At 41.3% G+C, this 23,034-nt stretch overlaps 1 non-coding gene and 1 pseudogene across 1 annotated transcript; both read right to left on the bottom strand.

Moving 5' to 3' along the window:
- Positions 1-4,284: 4,284 nt before the first annotated feature.
- LOC139180942 (PRELI domain-containing protein 1, mitochondrial pseudogene) lies at positions 4,285-14,397 on the bottom strand (annotated as a pseudogene).
- A 5,542-nt stretch (positions 14,398-19,939) lies between these two features.
- TRNAC-GCA (transfer RNA cysteine (anticodon GCA)) lies at positions 19,940-20,011 on the bottom strand. Its single transcript has one exon. It is a non-coding gene; the product is annotated as a tRNA-Cys (tRNA).
- Between the last annotated feature and the right edge of the window lie 3,023 nt (positions 20,012-23,034).

Genomic DNA, 23,034 nt, shown 5'->3' with positions numbered 1-23,034 from the left:
CTACCGGAGAAGGCAATGGCACCCCACTCCAGTACTCTTGCCTGGAAAATCCCATGGATGGAGGAGCCTGGTGGGCTGCAGTCCATGGAGTCGCTAAGGGTTGGACACGACTGAGCGACTTCCCTTTCACTTTTCACTTTCATGCATTGGAGAAGGAAATGGCAACCCACTCCAGTGTTCTTGCCTGAAGAATCCCAGGGACGGGGGAGCCTGGTGGGCTGCCATCTATGGGGTCACACAGAGTCAGACACGACTGAATTGACTTAGTAGCAAGATATCTACAGTAGTCAAAAGCAGAAGAAAAAAAAAGAGTATTAAAAAGCAGAGACATTACTTTGCCAACAAAGGTCTGTCCAGTAAAAGCTATGGTTTTTCCAGTAGTCATGTAGGGATGTGAGAGTTGGACCATAAAGAAAGCTGAGTGCCAAAGAATTGATGTTTTTGAACTGTAGTGTTGGAGAAAACTCTTGAGAGTCCCTTGGACTGCAAAGAGATTCAACCAGTTCAGCCTAAAGGAAATCAGTCCTGAATATTCATTGGAAAAACTTATGTTGAAGCTGAAACTCCAATACTTTGGCCACCTGATGCAAAGAACTGACTCACTGGAAAAGCCCCTGATGCTGGGAAAGATGGAAGGTGGAAGGAGAAGGGGATGACAGAGGATGAGATGGTTGGATGGCATCACTGACTCAGTGGAGATGAGTTTGAGTAAACTCCGGGAGTTGGCTATGGATAGGGAGGCCTGGCATGCTGCAGTCCATGTGGTCACAAAGAGTCGGACATGACTGAGCAACTGAACTCAAAGCAGTAGTCAAATTTATGGAAACAGTAAAATGGTGGTTAGCAGGGGCTGGAGGAGAGAAAAATGGGGAAATGTTCTTTACTGGGTATAGAATTTCAGATTTACAAGATGAAAACATTCTAGAGATTGGTTATACACAACATGAAAATATTTAACACTTCTGAAAATATTTAACACTACTAGAAATGGTAATGCTTCCCTGGTGGCTCAGTGACAAAGAACCCACTTGCCAATGCAGGAGACAAGGGTTTGATCCCTGGGTCAGGAAGATCCCTTGGAGAAAGAAATGGCAATTCACTCCAGTATTCTCATGGACAGAAGAGCCTGGCAGACTATAGTCCATAGGGTGGCAAGAGTCAAGCACAACTTACCAACTAAACCACCAACAGAAATCGTAAAATAATAAATTTTATGTTATGATTTTTACCACAATTTTTAAATTTAAATTTTTTAAAATAAAAAATTGTGCCAGAAAAACCACTAGTAGACTAGTGGTTTTCTGGAGCAGGGTTAGGGATAACAGAGATTAACAGTAAATGTGAATGAAAGATTCTCTTGGAGTGATGAAAATGTTCTAAAATATTCATAGCAATTGTTGCAGAACTTGGTAAAGTTATTTTTGAATCATGACTGATTTGTAAACTTTAAAAGGGTTAATTATATGCAAAATATGTTTCCATAAAGTTCTTATTAAAATAAATAATTCAGGAACACTATTAATAAGCAATATCTGCTTTATTATAAATTATCCTTAGATTATGATACCAAAAGCATGATTTATAATAGAAAAAAAAGGACAAAATGGACTTTATGATATTTACCACCTCCCAGAGTAATGGAAATAAAAGCAAAAATAAACAAATGGGACCTAATTAAACTTAAAAGCTTTTGCACAATGAAGGAAAATATAAGCAAGGTGAAAAGACAGCCTTCAGAATGGGAGAAAATAATAGCAAACAAAGCAACAGACAAAGAATTAATCTCAACATTATACAAGCAGCTCATGCACCTCAATTCCAGAAAAATAAACAACCCAATCAAAAAATGGACCACAGAACTAAATAGACATTTCTCCACAGAAGACATACAGATGGCTAACAAACACATGAAAAGATGCTCAACATCACTCATTATCAGAGAAATGCAAATTAAAACCACAGTGAGGTACCATCTCATGCTGGTCAGAATGGCTGCGATCCAAAAGTCTACAAGCAATAAATGCTGGAGAGGGTGTGGAGAAAAGGGAACCTTTTTTCACTGTTGGTGGGAATGCAGACTAGTACAGCCACTATGGAGAATAGTGTGGAGATTCCTTAAAAAATTGGAAATAGAACCCCCATATGACCCAGCAATCCCACTGCTGGGCATACACACGGAGGAAACCGGAATTGAAAGAGACACATGTACCCCAATGTTCACAGCAGCACTGTTTATAATAGCCAGGACATGGAAGCAACCTACATGTCCATCAGCAGATGAATGAATATGAAAGCTGTGATACATATACACAATGGAATATGATTCAGCTATTAAAAAGAATGCATTTGAATCAGTTCTAATGAGGTGGATGAAACTGTAGCCTATTATACAGAGTGAAGTAAGTCAGAAAGAAAAACACCAGCGCAGTATATTAACGCATATATATGGAATTTAGAAAGATGGTAACAATGACCCTATACGCAAGACAGCAAAAGAGACACAAATGTAAAGAACAGACTTTTGGACTCTGTGGGAGAAGGCGAGGGTAGAATGCTTTGAGAGAATAGCATTGAAACATGTACATTACCATACATAAAATAGATCGCCAGTCCAAGTTCAATGCATGAGACAGGGCACTCAGGGCCAGTGCACTGGGATGACCCTGAGGGATGGGACGGGGAGGGAGGTGGGAGGGATGTTCAGGATGGGGGACACATGGCTGATTCATGACAAGGTATGGCAAAAATCACTACAATATTGTAAAATAATTAGCCTTCAATTAAAATTTATTAATTTTTAAAAAAAGAAAAAGAAAAGCTACAAACATGAAGATGTATGCAAATCACACAGCCAACAAGACATGTTCATAATGTATAAAGAACTCTCAAAGCTCAACAGTAAGAAAACAAATAATCCAATTTTAAAACATACAAAGAACCTGACCATATACAAATGGAAAAAAATAGACAGATGTTAAACATCATTAGCCATAGGGAAATGCAAATTGAAACAATGACAAGATACCACTACATACCTATTATAACACCTGAATAAAAAACAATACCAAGAGTTTATGAGGATGCAAGAAACTACAACTCTCATATACTGCTCATGGGATCATATATACTGGCAAATGATTTGGCCATTTGTTACAAAATTAACCATAAAGTCTATCATAATGATACAGCAATCCCACCCCTGGGTATTTACTCTAAAGAAAATTGGTATTCACACTAAACTCTCCACAGAATATTTCTTGAGATTCTGTTCATAACTGCCCAAAACTGGAAGCAATCCAAATGACCATTAACGAGTCAATGGATAAACAAACTGTGGTAAATCCATATAATGGACTATTACTTGGCAATAATAAAGAATGAACATATCACAACATGGATAAATCTCCAGAGAACTGCTGAGTGAAAGAAGCCAGTCTTAAAAAGGTTACATACTGTATGTATGTTCCAAACTGTGGAAAATTCTTAAAGAGATGAGAATACCAGACTACCTTACCCCCCTCCTGAGAAACCTGTATGCAGTTCAAGAAGCAACAGTTAGAACAATACATGGGAAAATGGACTGGTTCCAAAGTGAGAAAGGAGTACATCAAGGATGTATATTGTCACCCTGCCTATTTAATTTCTATGCAGAGTACATCTTGCCAAATGCTGGCCTGCATAAAGCACAAGCTGGAATCAAGATTTCTGGGAGAAATATCAATAATCTCAGATATGCAGATGACACCACCCTTATGGCAGGAAGCAAAGAAGACTAAAGAGCCTCTTGATGAAAGTGAAAGAGGAGAATGAAAAAGTTGGCTTAAAACTCAACATTCAGAAAACTAAGATTATGGCATCTGGTCCCATCACTTCATGGCAAATACATGGGGAAATAATGGAAACAGTGAGAAACTTTATTTTCTTGGGCTCCAAAACTACTGCAGATGGTGACTGCAACAATGAAATTAAAAGTTGCTTCTCCTTGAAATGGACAGGGAAGCCTGGTGTGCTGTGATTCATGGGGTCGCAAAGAGTCGGACATGACTGACAGACTGATCTGATCTGATCTGATGATTGGATTCTAAGTCAGCAGCTTATATTATTTACTAATACCTTGTGCTTATTTATATCTATCTGGGCTCTGTCTTGTGTGTATTATTTACATTTCACAATGTAATTCTATTGTGCTCCTCCAATTACATATTTCATTAAATCACATAATAACCAGTAAAAAAAAAAAAAAAAGCTATGACAAACCTAAACAGCATATAAAGGAGCAGAGACATTACTTTGCTGACAAAGGTTTGAACAGTCAAGGCTATGGTTTTTCCAGTGGTCATGTATGGATGTGAGAGTTGGACCATAAAGAAGGCTGAGTGCCAAAGAATTGATGGTTTTGAACTGTGGTGCTGGAGAAGACTCTTGAGAGTCCCTTGGACAGCAACGAGATCAAACCAATCAATCCTAATGAAAATCAACCCTGAATATTCACTGGAAGGGCTGATGCTGAAGCTCCAATACTTTGGCCAACTTATGTGAATAGCCCAATTGTTAGAAAAGCCCCTGTTGCTGGGAAAGATTGAAGGTGGGAGAAGGGGACAACAGAGGATGAGATGGTTGGATGTCATCACCAACTCAATGGACATGAGTTTGAGCAAGCTCCAGGAGATAGTAAAGGATAGGGAAGCCTGGTGTGCTGCAGTCTGTGGGGTCACAGAGAGTCTGAGATGACTGAATGACTGAACAACAATTGTACGATTTCATGAATATGACATTCTGGAAAAAAAAAACTATAGTGATAGAAAACTGATCAGTTGTTTACACAGCGAATAGAGGTTAGAAGTGAGTAGAGGGTTTAACTCAAATGGAACAGCATAAGGGAGCTTTCAGAGGAGAGGAAACTATTCTGTATCTTCATTGTGGTGGTAGTTTTGTGATTCTATGTGTGTGTAAGAACTCAAAAATGCACACCAAATAAGACAACTGCACTGTATGATAATTTTTTTTTAATTTCAATAAGTATTTATTGAGTGCCTGTTACACGTAAGATTTTGTTTCATATACTTGGGACACATCAGAGGATAAAACAACAGTCCCTGCCATCACGGAGCTTACAGTCTAGCATTTACAACGATTTCACCTGGATGCAGTCACCCTGGGCAAGTCACTGGGCCTCTGTCTTCAGCCACCTGATGCAGGAGTAAGGAGGCCCAGCTCACACATGGGTAACTGACCAGCTGTGCTGGAGATGCCAAACAGGGCACCTACTCCCAGCCCACCATCCACACAGTCAACAAGACTGAAAGCTGGCTTTTAATAATAAAGTAGAGGAGGAGAGGGCACAGGGACTGGAGTCGGTAGTCTGCTAGGCTGCTGCCTCAGGGCCTGGGCTGGCTACATGAACTGCTACTGCTGCTGCTGCTGCTGCTGCTGCTGCTTCTTGGTGGCTGCCTTGCTGGCAAGGTCCTTGGCATTCTCCGTAGCTGCCACTGCCATCTCCTTGGCCTTCTCCTTGGCTTCCTTGGCTGTTTCACCAAGGGTTTTGGGAGGAGCCTCACCTTGCAGCTTGGCCAAGATGTATTCAAAACCTTTCATAGTCATGGTCATGTTGCTTTTGAACCATGCAAGACCAAATTCCTGAACATCTCTGGAGATGCCAAATAAGCCAGAGGAGACCCAGGTTTCCTGGCAGATTTCAGTCCAGCCACTGTTGTCAGAGTTCACACAGTAAACACATCATTCCTCCACCACCATCAGCTGGGTGTGGTTGATGTTCCAGATGAAGGTGGCCATGGTTTGGTTTCATGGGTCCACAATAGAATCTTCCAGGATGTACACTGAGTGAGCAACACTGGCAAGAAACAGTTGCTCAGCCCAGCGGGGCATCCTATTCATCTTGGTCAGGAGTCCTCGGACAGGAGCTTCTGGTCAGAGGTCACCTCTCGGTGCACTATGTCTTCCATCAAGGCATGTTTACTACAGGGATTTGGGACCACTGCCAGAAGGCAGCAAACACTTGCTCCCACGAACTCCAGAGCATGCTCTGGCCCAAGAAATACTCCACCATCATCCTGGCCAGGGCAGGCTCAGTGCCGGGGCAGCATTAGGTGTGTGGAGCCCTGGGGGCATGTGGAGGCCAGGCTGGAGCTCAACGCTCGGCCACCAGGCTAGCAGCAACTCAGTTGCTATAGCGCTGCACCCAACCAGCCACCGCCACCGCTGCCATGAGGGATAACTTTGAAAATAGAATGAAAAACTAATCCTGATTCAAGGAGGTTAAATGATAAATTTTATGTTATGCATTTTATCTCAATTTAAAAAAATCAATGCATCAATCAATCCTAGTTCAATCACTTTCAGTTCTCTGACCCCGGGTAACTTGACTTCATTTTATCTGTACATAAAATGCAAATAATAAAACTGCCTACCTCATAATCTTATCATGAGAATTAGATACAAATTTTATATAATATGCTTGCCATATGACAAGGGTTCAGTAAATGTTATTAATTTTACCCTGTAGATAATTTCTCCCTTTTGAATCCATCCTAAACAAGTCCTTGAGAATATTTTTATTAATATATATGCACCTTCATTTTTTTCTATCCCTCCACAAGGTATTGTCTATTCAGCAAACAGGTGGACCTGCAGGAGAGACTCAAATTCCTACTAATGAGTCCTTCAATCAATTTCCAGCCATGGTCCATAAGAATTTGCCCCATTCCCAGGGCATCATGCTTACACTAAGCCTCCTCTTCTGGAGACAGAGTCTTTTACACCAGGCAGTCCTGCCATCACCCCTGTATCCCAGGTATATTCCCCTCTCTAAAAAAGTTACCACTGATGTTTCACTATAACCTTAACAGAGAGGGATTCTAGATTCACCAGTGGAGAATAACAAGAGCAAAGCAACGAAATGAATAGAAAGGTAGGATATTAGACATATTTTTCCAACTTCACAGTTGGTCAAGGACCAACTATTTCAGCCCATTTTTCTTTAACAATCCCCTCACCCAAATTGAGACATGGAATTTATCCCAGTCCACCCTATCATCTAGGAAAATCTTCGAAAAAAGTGAAACACTGGGTCTAGCTACTGGGTTTGATATTGGATGCAACATTTGTGCAGGCCACAGCTCCGACAAATCTGTTCTATGCAACAAATTATTATTTACTCTGTTCATCATTATCCTGCACTCTGTCTCATTTGCAACAACATGTTTCAGATGCTATTTGCTCCATAATGTCCCACTGAGAAACAAGGCATGCATCATGCCCCCAACAGTAGCTCCCAGAGCATACAGTTGCCAGCATCAGAACCCATCATAAAGAAAAGAAATTTCCATCTCCCGCCCCCTCATGATCAAACTGGGGCTTCAGCCCACACAGATCTGTCACTCTGAGAAGGCTCCCCAGTCACAGCATCATCTTTGCCAAGGAAGAACAGAGAAAATTTCATCTCAGAGCTACACAAAGTTAACTTTTCTATTCTAGCCTGTATTTTAGCAGCACTGTCTTCTTAGAACAATTATCTCAAAAGTACAAACTCAGTTTTCACCTAAAGTGGAAAACTGATTTGGAAAAGGAGTGTCCTGGACTAAGTTCACACCAGATCCTAAAATCATATTGCAAAAGAACCAAACCGTAGAATGGTGGAACACAGAATGTAAGATTTGGCATAATCAAAAAAAAAAAAAGGGGGGGGGGAAGGAAACAAAATCTCCTTTGACAGGCCCCCTCCTGAACTTGTCATCTGAGATGAAAAAGAAATATTCTTTGAAAAAGAATTAAATATGGGGTTTCTATCATGCCATTCTGCTATCCCAAAATAGTAGCACTAACACTGATTCACAAACATACGCTGCAATCAAAACCTTAACCCATGCTCTCAGCATCAGTTCAAAGGTCCTCCCTTTCAGGAAGCTTCTTTAAGCAGCCTGACCCGTATCTCATTTTCTGTCCCAATCTCCCTAGCATAAGTTTATAACTGTGTTGTGTGCTGCGCAGTCATGGTGGGAAAAAACGTAAGGTTTCCCTTCCCAATTAAATGGTAGGCTCAAGAGCAAGGAGTTTGTTTATAACATCCCTGTCAGTAGGTGATCCTCAAATGCTTGCTGCTCAACTATAAAACACTGAAGGGAAGTCGTTCAGTCATGTCCGACCCTCAGCGACCCCATGGACTGCAGCCCACCAGGTTCCTCCGTCTGTGGGATTTTCCAGGCAAGAGTGCTGGAGTGGGATGCCATTGCCTTCTCCGATAAAACACTGAAGTGCTAAGGAAACTTAAGCAACCCTGGCTCCCACTGGGTCTACAGAGACTCACATACAGAGGGCCACCCATGAAACCATTTCAGTGTTGAGAAGACGGTACCTACCAACAATCTATACAATCCAGAAAGCTGTTTGTTGCTATCATATTAATGAAAAATTGTCCCAAATGCTCAATACCAAACATTTAAATATGGAGATTCATGTACTCACAGGGAGATAGAGGCAATGCAGCCCATTGAAATGCTTAAAGGAGATCTGTGCTGGAGGAGGCAGAATGTGGGTTGGAAATCTTGCCTTGCTTATTATGCCTTCTTTCACTGCTCATATCCACAAATGTAACATTTTGCAAGTAACAGAGTTCAAAGGCCAGTATTACCTCAGGTCCAACAGACTAAAAGCGGGTGTTCCTCTATGTTTTGGGGAAGAAAAAGTTCCAGTGGCACAAATTCATCTGCAAGTCTTGTGTCAATGCCAAGACTGTAGTACAAGTATAACAGGAACAGGGGAAGGTGCCTGGACTGGGAAAGCCAAAGCAAGAGATGTATATATACAGGGCAAAGTATAGGTATGAGCAGGTAAACCAAAAGCAGGAGGTCACAGTGGACGAGGGCAGAAGTCAGACAGGTCATGAGGAGTCTGGAAACACATGGGTACCAGACAGCGAGGCAAGAATTGACTTGACCAATTAAAGTAAATACAATGGATGTGGAGGCAGAGTCCCAGTTATGCCACAGGTTGTATCTCCAACAGCCTAAACTCCTTTATCTATGAAACAGGGACAGTTAAACCTACCTAACTGCCTACCTCACATGCAGTCATAGGGAGCAAAGGAGATAAAGCACATCTGAACATGCCTGCTAAATTCTAAATCACTGTTCAAATGTAGGTGACTGCTGTGATGAGATCATTTTGTGGACAAGGAGAAGTATGTGGCACTACCGGACTGGTAAGCCCAGTAGTGAGTCCAGAACTTGCATCATAGACCACAGAAATGCAAAAATAGATCACAGCAGCAGAGAGAAGATTCCTAGAGTAGCAACAACAAAGAGGCCATGAAACTAACATCCTTCCACTGCAGGAAGTATCTTACATAAGCTAAGGCAGGACACAAAGAAAAGGCAAGACTTTCTCTTCCCTCTTAACAGAATAAAAGTAATATCATGCATTTTTGAGCACCTACTGTGGACCCATATGGGATTGCAGGAGGAAGGGGAGGAGACCCATGAGGGAGTGGGCTGACCTGTTCCTTGCCTCAGTGAGTGGCACTAACACCCACCCAGTGGTCCAAACCAGAAACCTGAGAGTCAATTCTAGACTTCTCCTCCCTGCCTCTGGCCCTTCTCATCCGATCAATCAGTAAGTCCTATCGATTTTGCTCCCAAACACCTCTAAAATCTGTGCTTTCTCTCAATTTCTATTGCCATGGTACTCACTCCCTCAGTCCTCCAATATCTCAACCTCCTAATCAGCCTCCATGCCATCAGTCATCTTTGTAAATCACTAATCAGATCATGTAACTATTTCACACAAAACTCTACAGTGGCTCACCACCACTGCATGTAACCTGAAGTTCAATGGATAAAATAAGACAATGTAATAAGCACATGCTGAATGGTATGTTGCAGACAACAGGCACTGAAGGAGATGAGAAAAAGCAACACAGGCTCCCTCACTGGGGAAGAATACAAGGAGAGGAGGAGACTTACACTGAGTCTCAAAGAACTGACAGAATTGGAAAAGTTGGAAGTATGTAAGTATGTCTGCATCTGAGGATATGTGTGGGGGTGGGGGGTGGGAAAATCACAGAGATTTTTAAGAAGGAGAATTAAACCTCAGGAACACAATGAGCTTCCTAAGATTCAGGGGGATAATGTCAGCCCCCACACAGCATCAAATAAGCACATTTCCAGTTAATAAGGTGGCTTGTTCTTTGCTTTCTGAAAATGGAGAAATTAAATTATCTGCTTTGAAAATGCTGCCTCAGAAGCACTTGGCAAACAGGTTGAATATGGAGCCACCATCCTGGCAGAAGATAAATCAGATACAGAATGGCTCTGACAAAGCTCAGAACATGTGACGAAAACTGAGAGAGACAGGACCTGGATTCCAGCCATATCCAGTGTGTCAAGATCCCTGAGGGGCAACTGCAAGAAGGAAGCTAAATCAAAGAGGAAGAATCAGTATTTAAGGAGACTATCATCTACAGAAACAGAGCCCCTTCAATATAAAAAAAAAAAGTAGCAATGGGATGCATTAAAAAAAAAAAAAAACTTTAATATGGAAGTGAGACAAACAGCAGGCAGACACACAGAGGCTGACATAGCTGTTTCTGTGTTTAAAAAACTGGGAAGCTTTTGGAGAATCCAGCCGTTCCAATTCTTGGTACTGTGACTCCCACATGATACTAATATGTTTGGCTGAGAGTTGAGAAGTTCATAGAATCAACCTGATTTTTTGCCCATTTCTATGATACCAAATACACAGCTTTTATTAGCGGTTGGTTTGGTTTTCTTTTGGCTGTGCCACACAGCCATGATACAGGATCTTAGTTTCCCCTCCAGGGATAGAACTTGCGCCCCCTGCAATGGAAGCACAGAATCTCAACCACTAGACCAGCCAGGAAGTCCCTTTATTGGTGGTTTTTATTGACATAACTAATTGTGATATCATGTTATCGGTCAAGTCAAATTCACCTTTTGGAGACTGTTTTCTGCCTCTGCATAGTAAACACAAAATATTCCTAGTTCATGATATTGACATTGGAAAGAACAGCCTTGGTGCCCTAGTCAGAGAAAGAATCTGGGCCTGAGTGGAATACACCAAAAGGAGGGATTTAGGATTTGTATAGCTTTGAAGATTCTGCCTAGGACTTCTGGAGAATAGATATATAATAGATCACAATGATAGGTGATAGAGATAGATGACAGACCTAAATGATGAGATATAGATGATGATAGAGACAAACTGCAATTGCATTCCATTCTAATTAAAGATAGAGCGAACACCTCACAGTTGCATCTTAGCTAGATTGTGAACCTGAACTGAACTCCCTGCCTGCAGATGTGTGGGTGTTCAAGCTAGAGAGCCTCATAGAACATGTAGCTCTCGACACAGCACAGATGTATCTAAGCACAAACACCTTCTCCCCCGCTCAGGATATACTCTGAACCATATTATTATTCTATCAAACTTAATACTGACAGCCAGGTTTGGATCTGCAAGTATCTCAAAAAGAGTTACAGAGTTTTTTTTTTTTTTTTTAAAAAAACAAAGCACCAAAAATGAATACAGGACCTGACTTGCAATAATTCATGGCCCCAGGCTCTACTACCATCCTTATCTGAATGAGCACAGGTGTGAGACAGTTCTGTACTTCCTCTATTCTTTTATCTTGTTTGGCTAAGTTTGGGTCCATTGAAGGGAGAAGGTAGGTGCCTTTACACCCTGGACAAGTTGATCAAATCCACTGCTGTCATTTCCAAAGTTAATTTACCTCATAGCAGGAAGTATTTAGGGCTCCCTAGGTGGCTCAGCAGTAAAGAATCTGCCTGCGATGCAGGAGACATAATGAGATACAGGTTCGATCCCTGTGTCAGGAAGGTGCCCTGGAGGAGAGCATGGCGACCCACTCAAGTATTCTTGCCTGGAGAATCCCATGGAGATAGGAGCCCAGTGGGCTACAGTCCATGGGGTCACAAAGAGCCAGATATGACTGAGCACACACACAGGGAGTATCTGCAGAAGATGCCTCACTTGGCAATATTGGCTTAGTTATTTCGGACTGAAAGCTCAGCTCAATTGTCACTTCCCCCAGGAAAGCCTCCTAGACTAGATAACCCATTTAATATGAATTCTTTAACACCCTGTCACTCTTCTTTCTCACTCAACCCAATTGTTATTAATTATCTAAAGTGAAAAAAGTGATAGTTGCTCAGTCGTGTCTGACTCTGCTACCCCATGGACTGTCCATGGAATTCTCCAGGCAAGAATACTAGAGTATGTTGCCATTCCCTTCTCCAGGGGATCTTCCTGACCCAGGGATCAAACCCTGCTCTCCTACATTGCAGGCAGATTCTTTAGCATCTCAGCCACCATATTAATTATCTAAGTGTTGTCCAATAGAACTTGCAACAAGAATGGAAATAAATGTTCCATATCTGTGCTGCCCAGTACAGTGGTCATTAGCATGTGGCTATTGAGTCCTTGAAATGTTAATGTAACTGAGAGACTGCATTAACTCTTTGACTTTAAATAATTTAAACTTAAATTGCTATACATAGCTTGGCTATCACTGCGGACAGCTCCAGCAATTACATTCTGTGTTTTAAGACAGCAAGGGTTATTCTGGTGTTTTTGTAACACTGTATCCCCAGGACAAATGTACAGTAACCATTCAATGAATATGTAATTGCTTGAACAGTTAATCAGTCTACTATTATTTATTTATTTAGCCCACCAATATTAACTGTCTTGGAAAGTATTTCACAAATTATTCCACAAGGTAATCACTTGATATTCAGGCTGAGGTAGGAGAGTGTAAACAATGAAGGTAATGGGGAAGAGAGCAGGAAGGAGGAGAAGGCAGCTACCTGAGTTCACATTCTGGTGCAGATACTCAGTAGCTATATGACCTTGGGAAAGTCATTTAACCTCATTGAGCCTCAGCTTCCTCATCTGTATAATCTGGACAATAACATCTATCTATCTAGGGTTGTTGTGATGGTGAAATAAAATAATGTATACAAAGCACTATAAATGTAAGTGGTATCTATTATAACTATTTCTATTTATTGGAAGAATAGGATTAGCCAGACAGGGACAGCATAACCCAAGTGACCAACTTTTATACAAAAAGCACAGTCTCTAGTATCTCTCCTGAGAATTCCCTTTGTTTTCTCTATTTTCAACCAAATTCAAATAGGATCCTATATGCCACCCTCCTACTTCCTCTTCTTCATGGGGATAATGGCTTAGCCAATACCTAGCCACTAATTTCATGATGTATAGCATCTTATACAGTGATATTTTTTCTACTAATACAGGCTTCCTAAAACCATACAATCTCCTCTCCATCAGCCACTGTTGTAGTACAGCCTGCTCTGAGTATTTATCATGATAATGGGTGCTTCTGTCTTTGGTCCTGCCTCCCCTACCAACACAGACACTGGAAGAGATGGCAGCATTTCAACCCATGATTCTCAGTGTGAGAAACAGCCTTCACAGTTTGGAATTGATAGCTATGGCTCAGGAGAGGAGACTTCTGTCTGAACATCCCATATACAGCTTCTCATAACCAAGGGCAAAGTTGCCATACAATTCATTAACACTGCAAGGACCATTGAGCCTTTCTGTTTCAGGACAAAGTTGAAAATATTTTTAAAAATTGGAAAATGGAATTTGAAGCAAATCAATCCTACTTTTAAAACATTTGGAACCTCATGTACCTAAAATCCAGTCGCTCTCCAGTATACAAATAAATAAAATACACATAACTTATCAACTTCAGGGGCAGGACAATAAAAAAGAAAAACAGGATCTATATGTTAATGAGGTCCTGTCTTAATTAAGCAAAGCACACTATAGCTTCCAGTTTTACTTTTCAAGTGGAGTAAGGAGAGGTCACAGAACATGTTTGTCTATGCTTTAAAAGCCTTTAGAAGCTATTTGATCTGAGCTTCTTTTTTATAGATAAGGAACTGAAATGCAGCGAGGGAACATGACTTTTCCAAGGGCACATAAAAGTGTTAAGACTCAGGCATGAATTTACATACTGGATTTTCCTTTTACTAGGTGAAGTTATTTGACCAGTCCAATCCTTATTTTTCTAAGAATATGGGACAAATAATGATCCTCCACCTTACATGTTTACCATGAGGACTATATAAGAAAACACATAAAACACCTACTTTGTGCTGGACATATACGACAAGTTGAGTAAACTTAGTTTTCTTCTCTTGACCATGTATTATAGTTCTTTTTATTTAGCCATATCTTTATCTGCTTCATGGTAATAACAGCAATAATTGTATCTTTGAGAAAAGAGATGGTGACAAATTTGGTCACCGGAATTTCTCTCAAGAATAACACTGTCTTGGATTGGAAGACTGCCTTAGTAGGTGTTTAAGGCAGAAAGATAGAAAGTGACCCTCCCCACCACTCCCCCTACCTCTTCCCCCTCCAAAAAAAACAACCTGGATAAGTAGGCGGCACCAAGTCTTAGCATGGGCACGTTGTTGCTATGAATGGAATGGGGAAGGAATTTTGTTGATATCTTAGAATATGAGAGAACATGAAAGAAATTGGCCAGCTAGAAAGAGACTTGGGTTCAGAGAACAAGTTAGTGAAACTCCACAGGACTGTGGTAGCTAATACTGTCTGTGGTACATGTTAAAGTCATTTGCATTGCTGTAATGTAAATTATTCTCCATAGCCTCTATAAAATTGCAGTAAATTCTACACTGATAATACTTTACATATGTGGATTATTTGGAGGAGACTTGAATTTTTAGGGATGCAGGGAAAGGTTTTGGACTTCCATAGTCCATGAAATCAGCAAGGATTCATGCTAATTACAACTAAGACTGACTCTGAGGTTGTACCTAACTTTTGAGGCATGAACATCTCATGCATCATAGAATAGGATATTTATTGAATCCATGCCTCTTAGGTGTCCTGTTCCTAATCTAGTTTCCAACGAGATGGGACTCAAGCTCTGAGGACTAAGTGCATCTATATTAGAGGTAAGTAGTCAAAAGGCATAGAACTGAAAGCCAAAGTTTCTTAAGTGCCCCTAAGGAAATGGGCAAAGTGTTATTTCCAAGTATTGGGCACTAGCCCCAGAGAAGGAAGAAGGAGAACAGTGGCCAAATGTCAAATCCAACTTCAATGACCTTTTTAAGAACCAATTCTAGATTAGTCTTGATACCAACTTCTCCCTAAAATAATAAATTCCTCTCTTCCTTGATTTATCTTGAATGTATAGTCCCCATAGCCTCCAGGCTTTCTGGAATTTTCACTGACAATTCCAGATATGCCAAAGATAACTGAGATATTCAATCTCTATTTTCTGCTAACACCTAGGTAGAAAGTCCCTGAAAAGAGAACAAAAACTTGACATGACAAAGATATATGAAAAAGCCCCTCCCCCTTTTTAGTGCCCTGAGGTCCATATTTCAGCAATTCTAAAATTTAATGTATATAAGAATCACCTGAGCTTTCTTGAGCCCCACCACAGAAATTCTGATTCAGTCTGAGATAGTAGTCAGGAAACTGCATTTTTAACAATATCTGTTTTTTTTTTTTCATTATTATTACTTTACAATATTGTATTGGTTTTGCCATACATCAACATGCATCCACCACGGGTGTACATGTGTCCCCCATCCTGAACCCCCCTCCCATCTCCCTCCCCGTACCATCCCTCTGGGTCATCCCAGTGCACCAGCCATATTAGTCTGCTAGGGCTGACATAACAAATAACCACAGACTACGTAGCTTAAACAGCAGAAATTCATTCCTCACAGTTCTGACTGAGGGGAGTCTAACAGAACATGTTGGCAAGTTTGATTTCTCCTGACACCTCTCTTTCTCTGGCTTGCAGGTGGTGGTGTCATTTGTGTCCTCAACACGGCCTTTTCTCTGTGCATGGACATCCCTTGTCTCTCTCCCTCTTCATGTAATAATACCAGTTCTATTGGATTAGAGCCCCATCCTCATGACTTCACTTAATGTTAATTGTCTCCTTAAAGGCCCTCTCTCCAAATACAGTCAAATTTAGGGTTAGGACTTTGACATATGAATGGGGTGGGAGGGAACCAACTCAGTTCATAATAGATAGTTTATAAACATGGAGAAATAATGATGGCTGAACTTCAAAATAAAGAATATAGTTAGTTAGAAACAGCTACCCAGAACCCATGGTATACAGATTCTAGGGTAGTTACAGGAGAAACTACAAAATAAAAATGCTCCTGCCTTCATGAAAATTTAAGGTAAAAGGAGAATTTTATAAATACACTCAAGACATTTACAAGTGCCAAATATTTTATTGACTAAAAAGTTCATTTGGGTTTTTTCAGATGATGTTACAGAAAAACCTAAACAAAATTTTGGCCAACCCAATAAATACAGTGACCATATAATTTATCATCTAAATAAGGACACTTGAGAGTAAAACAAAGCAAAAGGTATAAACTGGAATATCCAGGGTAAACCATACCCTCTGGTCATCTGGTAGATACTTTCTCCTTAAATGTTCAGGGACAAAGCCAGCTTTAAAAGGTAGACAGCAGCCCAGTCCATTCACATTTGCTGCACACTTAATAAAATGACTTCCTTCCAGGTGAATTCATCTTATAAAATATAAATAGTAATTGAGAGGGTTATGGGGGTTAGAAGGAAGGGTGTGGTGATGCATGAAACCATTATCACTTATTAATGCCTTAGCTTGAATTAGTATTTTCCATATTATCTTGAGGTCTCAGTTGAGCCCTATTAAAAAGGATGAAGAACAGGTATACTTTGATAAAGAAAGGAGGAAAAGGCCATGGATGAGGAAGTGGAGGCTCCAGGAAGTTAAGTGATTTGCCAAAGTTACATAGCTCATAAATGAAGAGGCCGTTTTCTAACCCTGGCCTTCTGTCTCCTATTCTGGTGTTCCTATCTGTCCATTATACTCCAAGATCTTTTGGAAACAATAGCCTTACATGAGTGTGAAGGATTCTGGTAAAGAAGGCTGAGCACTGAAGAATTGATGCTTTTGAACTGTGGTGTTGGAGAAGACTCTTGAGAGTCCCTTGGACTGCAAGGAGATCCAACCAGTCCATTCTGAGGGAGATCAGCCCTGGGATTTCTTTGGAAGGAATGATGCTAAAGCTGAAACTCCAGTACTTTGGCCACCTCATGCAAAGAGTTGACTCATTGGAAAAGACTCTGATGCTGGGAGGGATTGGGGGCAGGAGGAAAAGGGGACAACAGAGGATGAGATGGCTGGATGGCATCACTGACTCAATGGACGTGAGTCTCAGTGAACTCCGGGAGTTGGTGATGGACAGGGAGGCCTGGCCTGCTGCGATTCATGGGGTCACAAAGGGTCGGACACGACTGAGCGACTGATCTGATCTGATCTGAGTGAACAGAATTAAGTCTGGAGCACTTGACATATGTGGTAGAAGAACAACACACCCCCTCACCCTGGCAAAGATGTCCACTTCTCAATCCCCAGAATCTGAGAACGTGCTAGGCAATAATGGAAAAGGGGAACTAAGGCTGAAGATGCTGCTGCTGCTGCTAAGTCACTTCAGTCATGTCTGACTCTGTGCGACCCCATAGACGGCAGCCCACCAGGCTCCCCCGTCCCTTGGATTCTCCAGGCAAGAACACTGGAGCGGGTTGCCATTGCCTTCTCCAATGCATGAAAGTGAAAAGTGAAAGGGAAGTCACTCAGTCGTGTCCGACTCTTAGCGACCCCATGGACTGCAGCCTACCAGGCTCCTCCGTCCATGGGATTTTCCAGGCAAGAGTACTGGAATGGGGTGCCATTGCCTTCTCCTGAGGCTGAAGATGGAATTAATGTTAATAATCATCTAACTTTAAAATAGAGATTATCCTCGATTACCTAGATGGGTCCAATCTAATTAAAAGAGCCTTAACACTGGGAAAGGGAGACAGAGGGTAGGTCAGAGTCATCCCCCACGAGAAAGAGTTGACTGGTCATTGCTGGTTTGAAGATGGAGGATGGAGCCACAAGTCAAGCAATGTAGCCTCTAGAAGCTGGAAAAGGAAAGGAAAGAGATTCTGCCTGAGAGCCTCCAGCAAGGAATTCAGATCTGCTGACATCTTGGTTTTTAGCCCAGTGAGATCCATTTTGGTCTTCTGGACTTCAACCTCCAGAATTGTAAGATAATAAATGTATATTATCTGAGCCACTAAGTCTGATAATTTGTTAGAGCAGCAATGGAAAACTAACACAACACAGCAGGAAGAGTGATAAGGTAGGACAGTGGTGGAGGGGGGTGGTGTGCACGTGTGTGTGCGCATGTGTGTGTGTGTTTGTGTCTATGATAGAAAGAGACAATACAGAGACCCAACGAATTTGAGGTAATTTATCTGCCACAGCAAACTTTATCTACTTTGCTCTTCTATTTGTGATTTGCACAACAAAAATAATGAGTAGATACTTTAGATAATAGTTTTTAATATTTTAATATTAAATATTAATATTTATATTAATTTATAATAAATATTAATATTTAATAGTTTTCTAGTATTCAAAATCTGCATGAATAAATCACTCATTTGATAATGCTGCAATAGGACAGGTGCAGAGTCCATTCCCTTCCCAATACATCTCTCTGGAAAGAAGTAGCATTTTAAAACTAGAACTTGAAAGAGGGTAAATTAAGAGAAGGAAGATTGACATAAAATGTTTCCCTTCCAAACTTTCCTCTGAAAAGAACATGTCTGCCTGCATGACCCAAGGATGATTTTGCCAGTGACTTGCACAAGCATGAAATTCTATTTACTCTGCATTTATTTTTCTATTACTTGACTCCATGGAGAAAGAAGAGTGTTAACCAATTACAGAGGAAGCTGACTCTCAATGTGCTTTTCCCAAATGACAACCAGATCTGTGAATATACTGCAGTCTCAGAGAAGGGCCCTGAGCTGGACTCTTACATAGTACCATTTGTGACAATATCAGAATTCTAATAGTTCTACAATTTTTATTACCTTGAGCACTGTATCAAGAGCAATACTCCATCAACCTTCAAACCAACAGTCTAAAAAAGGATATCTTTTCAATTGAATGTTAAACAATTGGATGACTGGCTCATGTGGCTCAAGATTTTCATCAGTCTCTCACCAAAAAGAATTCAATTCTTTCCAAGAGCTCAGCAGTTAATATACACAGTAGGGAAAGCAATTAGCCAATTCATAAAGTTGGGTTCAGCTGACATGTCCGTTGGAAAGGGAAATTATTTTTTAGCTTATGTAAGAATCTGTAACTCAATTTCAGGCAAGACTAGCATTACAAAGAGTGTTCACCCTTGGCTAGATCATCCTTTTGTCTTAGGGCATTGTGACTCTATGAATATTTCAACCAGGGCCATGAGCACCATCACAACAGGATTAACTTTACAAAAGTCCACCTCTGTAGTGGATTGTAATATCATCTGCCCAGCATAATATTCCTTTCCCCTTTCTTCTTGTAACCAAACCTCCCTTCCTATAGGAAACTCATTCCAAAAAATTTAAGTGAGACCACCATCTCATAATCATCTGCCCCCACCATATGACCTGAGTTGGTATGTAAACCAGAATCACCATGCTTTCCTTGAAACTAACACAACAGTGTAAATCAACTATATGTCAATTTTAAAAATATTAAATGAGGGGACTCCCCCCCCCAAAAAAAAAGGTCCTGGGATGGGTGCTATCAATGAATGTGAAGAAAAATAAGGCAGTAAATACCTCCACTCCACAGACTGACGGTCCACTGAGGGAGAGAGGTATTTACTCAAATAAACCAAAGCAGAGTCTGATAAATGAAAGTGAAGTCATTTAGTCTTGTCTGACTCTTTGCAGGTCACCTATCAGGCTCCTCCGTCCATGGGATTTTCCGAGCAAGAATGCTGGAGTGGATTGCCATTTCCTTCTCCAGGGGATCTTCCCTACCCAGGAATCGAACCTGGGTCTCCCGCATTGCAGGCAGACGCTTTACCGTCTGAGCCACCAGGGAAGCCCAAAAAAACTAAGTGCAACCAATGGGCTATAAGAAAATAAGGGACAAGGGAATTTATCCCAATTGGAGGCCTCTTGAGAGGCTTTCTGGAGTACTTATTAATTGAGAAATGTCTTTGAAGGCAGATAAAATGGAAAATTCCTGGAAAAGAAGCTAGCAGAAGCAAGTGTGCAAGATGGGACAGAGCTGGACCCATAAGAGAAAGGCAGAGTTGTCTCTTCAGTTTACGATCACCTGACAGTACTGCCATTTATGGCTTGCAATGTTGTGGACGGTGGAAATTGTGTTATATAAAATGAATGGAGAAACTTAAGCTGAGATGAGACTGTGGACAAAAAAGGAGACCAAATATTATTCTGTATTTAAGGGGGAACCATCTTAAGAGGTAAAATGACACAGTCAGATCTATTTTGGGGCTTTTTCCCCCAGAAAGTTAGTCTGGCCCTAATGTAAAGGACAGAAAAAAGAAAGAACAGTTAGGAGTGGGGTATGCAGAAAATGAGAGCCTCAGCCTGAGTCACGGCACCAAGAGTGAGAAGATAATACACCAAAAAAGGAAAAGTCATACGTCTCCTAAATTAACAGCAGTGTAGGGCAAGAGCGGATGATAGTTAAAAATATAACCCTAATTTTCTTCCTCAGAACTTTTAACCTTCCATAGGTTATACTGCCTAGTAAATTAGTAGAGGGAAGAGTGGAGGAAATCCACGAAAATTCCTCCTCATAAAAATAATTCTAAACCACAGAAATGTTAAAACCACAGGAGGAAAAAGGTTGGTTACTTTTAGTACCACATATTTTTTGAAAAGGGGGTTGTGAGGAGTTAGCGAGTTTGACGGCCAACCTTACAGATAAGTTACTCACCACTCTCTTTGGGCTGTTTTTAAATATCAAGGCCACATTCAAAAGACAAAGATTCCATTTCCACTTGCAGCCAAGGTTGAGTAACAGGGCTTGGATAATCTTCTCACTTGAAAGGACCCAAAAACCTGAGACAATAATAAACGAGAGTTTTCAAGATATAGTACACCAAGCAATGAACGATAGTAATCCCTGAAACTAATGACTGTGCCAGTTTACTGTCCCAAAAGAGTTTCCAGGACACATGCAGGGTGCAGGCAGAGAGAATAGAGGAAAAGTCTAATGGGTTTTCTGACCAAGAGAGAAAGAAGCTGTGAGTACAAGAAGAACAAGGAGTTTGTAGCACAGATAATCAGACAGGAGGGAGTAGCAGACAGAACCCTGGAAGTCAATAGAATGTTGATCAGAACATACATGCGAAGAAACTAACCAAGGGAGGGGAAAGAACCACCTGAAATGACTGCAGGGAACAGTAGCCAGCACTCACTCAGGGCTAGGGATAAAGCCTGTTCCTATAAGCTAAATTGAAAAACCCAGGGTAGAGTACTTGTCAAAAACTGTAAAGAGTCTGGGTTTCCCCCTACTTTTAAACCAAAGAGATAAAACATACTTTTTCATGGATACTGAAAGATGATGAAAGACTCTTGGGTCAGAGATAGAGTACTTATTGCTCATAGCACAGCAAGTAGCATGATCATGTGACATATTTATTTGTGTTGGTTCTCTGTTAAGCCGTAACTGAATGCTTACATCCTTGCAAAATTCCTATGCAGAAACACTAACCTCCTATACAACAATATTAGAAGGTGGAGCCTTTGGGAGGTAACTAGGTTTAGATGAGGTAATAGGGGTAGGCCCCTATAATAGGATTGCTGCTGCTAAGTTGCTTCAGTTGTGTCTGACTCTGTGCGACTGCACAGACGGCAGCCCACCAGGCTCCCCCGTCCCTGGGATTCTCCAGGCAAGAACACTGGAGTGGGTTGCCATTTCCTTCTCCAATGCATGGAAGTGAAAAGTGAAAGGGAAGTCACTCAGTCTTGTCCAACTCTTAGTGACCCCATGGACTGCAGCCTACCAGGCTCCTCCGTCCATGGGATTTACCAGGCAAGAGTACTGGAGTGGGGTGCCATTGCCTTCTCCGATAATAGGATTAGTGCCTTTAAATGAAGAGACACTAGAATGCTGGCTTCATTTTCTTCCCTCTGCCATGCAAGGATACAGTGAGAAGGCGGCTGTGTGCCAGTTAGGAAGAGGATTCTCAGCAGAATTTGACCGTGCCTGTACCTTGATCTTGGACTTCTCAGATTCCAGAATTGTGAGGAAATATATGTCTGTCGTATAAGCCACACAGTCTATAGTATTTAGATACAGCAGCCTGAGCAGATTAAGACAGTTCCCCTTGTCAATGAGTCCCATGGAGGTGATTTTATATAGGCCCAGGTAAATGTGAACTTCCATCACAGCTGAGGAACACCAGGCTTGGGTAACTTTGTTTTCATAAGAAGCAGTAAGCCTGTGGGTCCCTGCTGCTGCTGCTAAGTCACTTCAGTAGTGTCCAACTCTGCGACTGCATAGATGGCAGCCCACCAGACTCCCCCGTCCCTGGGATTCTCCAGGCAAGAACACTGGAGTGGGTTGCCATTTCCTTCTTCAATGCACGAAAGTGAAAAGTGAAAGTGAAGTCGCTCAGTCATGTCTGACTCTTTGCAACCCCATGGACTGCAGCCTTCCAGGCTCCTCCGTCCATGGGATTTTACAGGCAAGAGTACAGAGTGGGTTGCCATTGCCTTCTCCAGTGGGCCCTAAGAGAATGCTAACAATTCAGAAAGGCAACATAGGAAATCATTAGCACCCATCAAGCATGCAGGAACAAGATGATGGAATCACCTGGAACATAGGCCTGGGAAGATAATAAGTATAGGACAAAAAGGGTCATAGCATGGTTCAAAGATACCTAGTTCATGGGCAAATAAAAGCAAGGAGAGGTGGCATAGTATAATGGAAAATCATCTCACCTGTAAAATGAGGGTACTAATATTTACTTTGCAAGAAAATATTAATGCCTGGTATATAGCATATATTCATATATTCATATTCAAGGACCAGGAAAAAAAAGCATATATATAGTACCAATGGGCTTCCCAGGTGGCCCACTGGTA

This window comes from Bos indicus, chromosome X (assembly GCF_029378745.1).
Source record: "Bos indicus isolate NIAB-ARS_2022 breed Sahiwal x Tharparkar chromosome X, NIAB-ARS_B.indTharparkar_mat_pri_1.0, whole genome shotgun sequence".
Classification (NCBI taxonomy): domain Eukaryota; kingdom Metazoa; phylum Chordata; class Mammalia; order Artiodactyla; family Bovidae; genus Bos; species Bos indicus.
The sequence above is the reverse complement of the archived record's forward strand: the minus strand, read 5'-3'. Positions and strand labels throughout refer to the sequence as shown.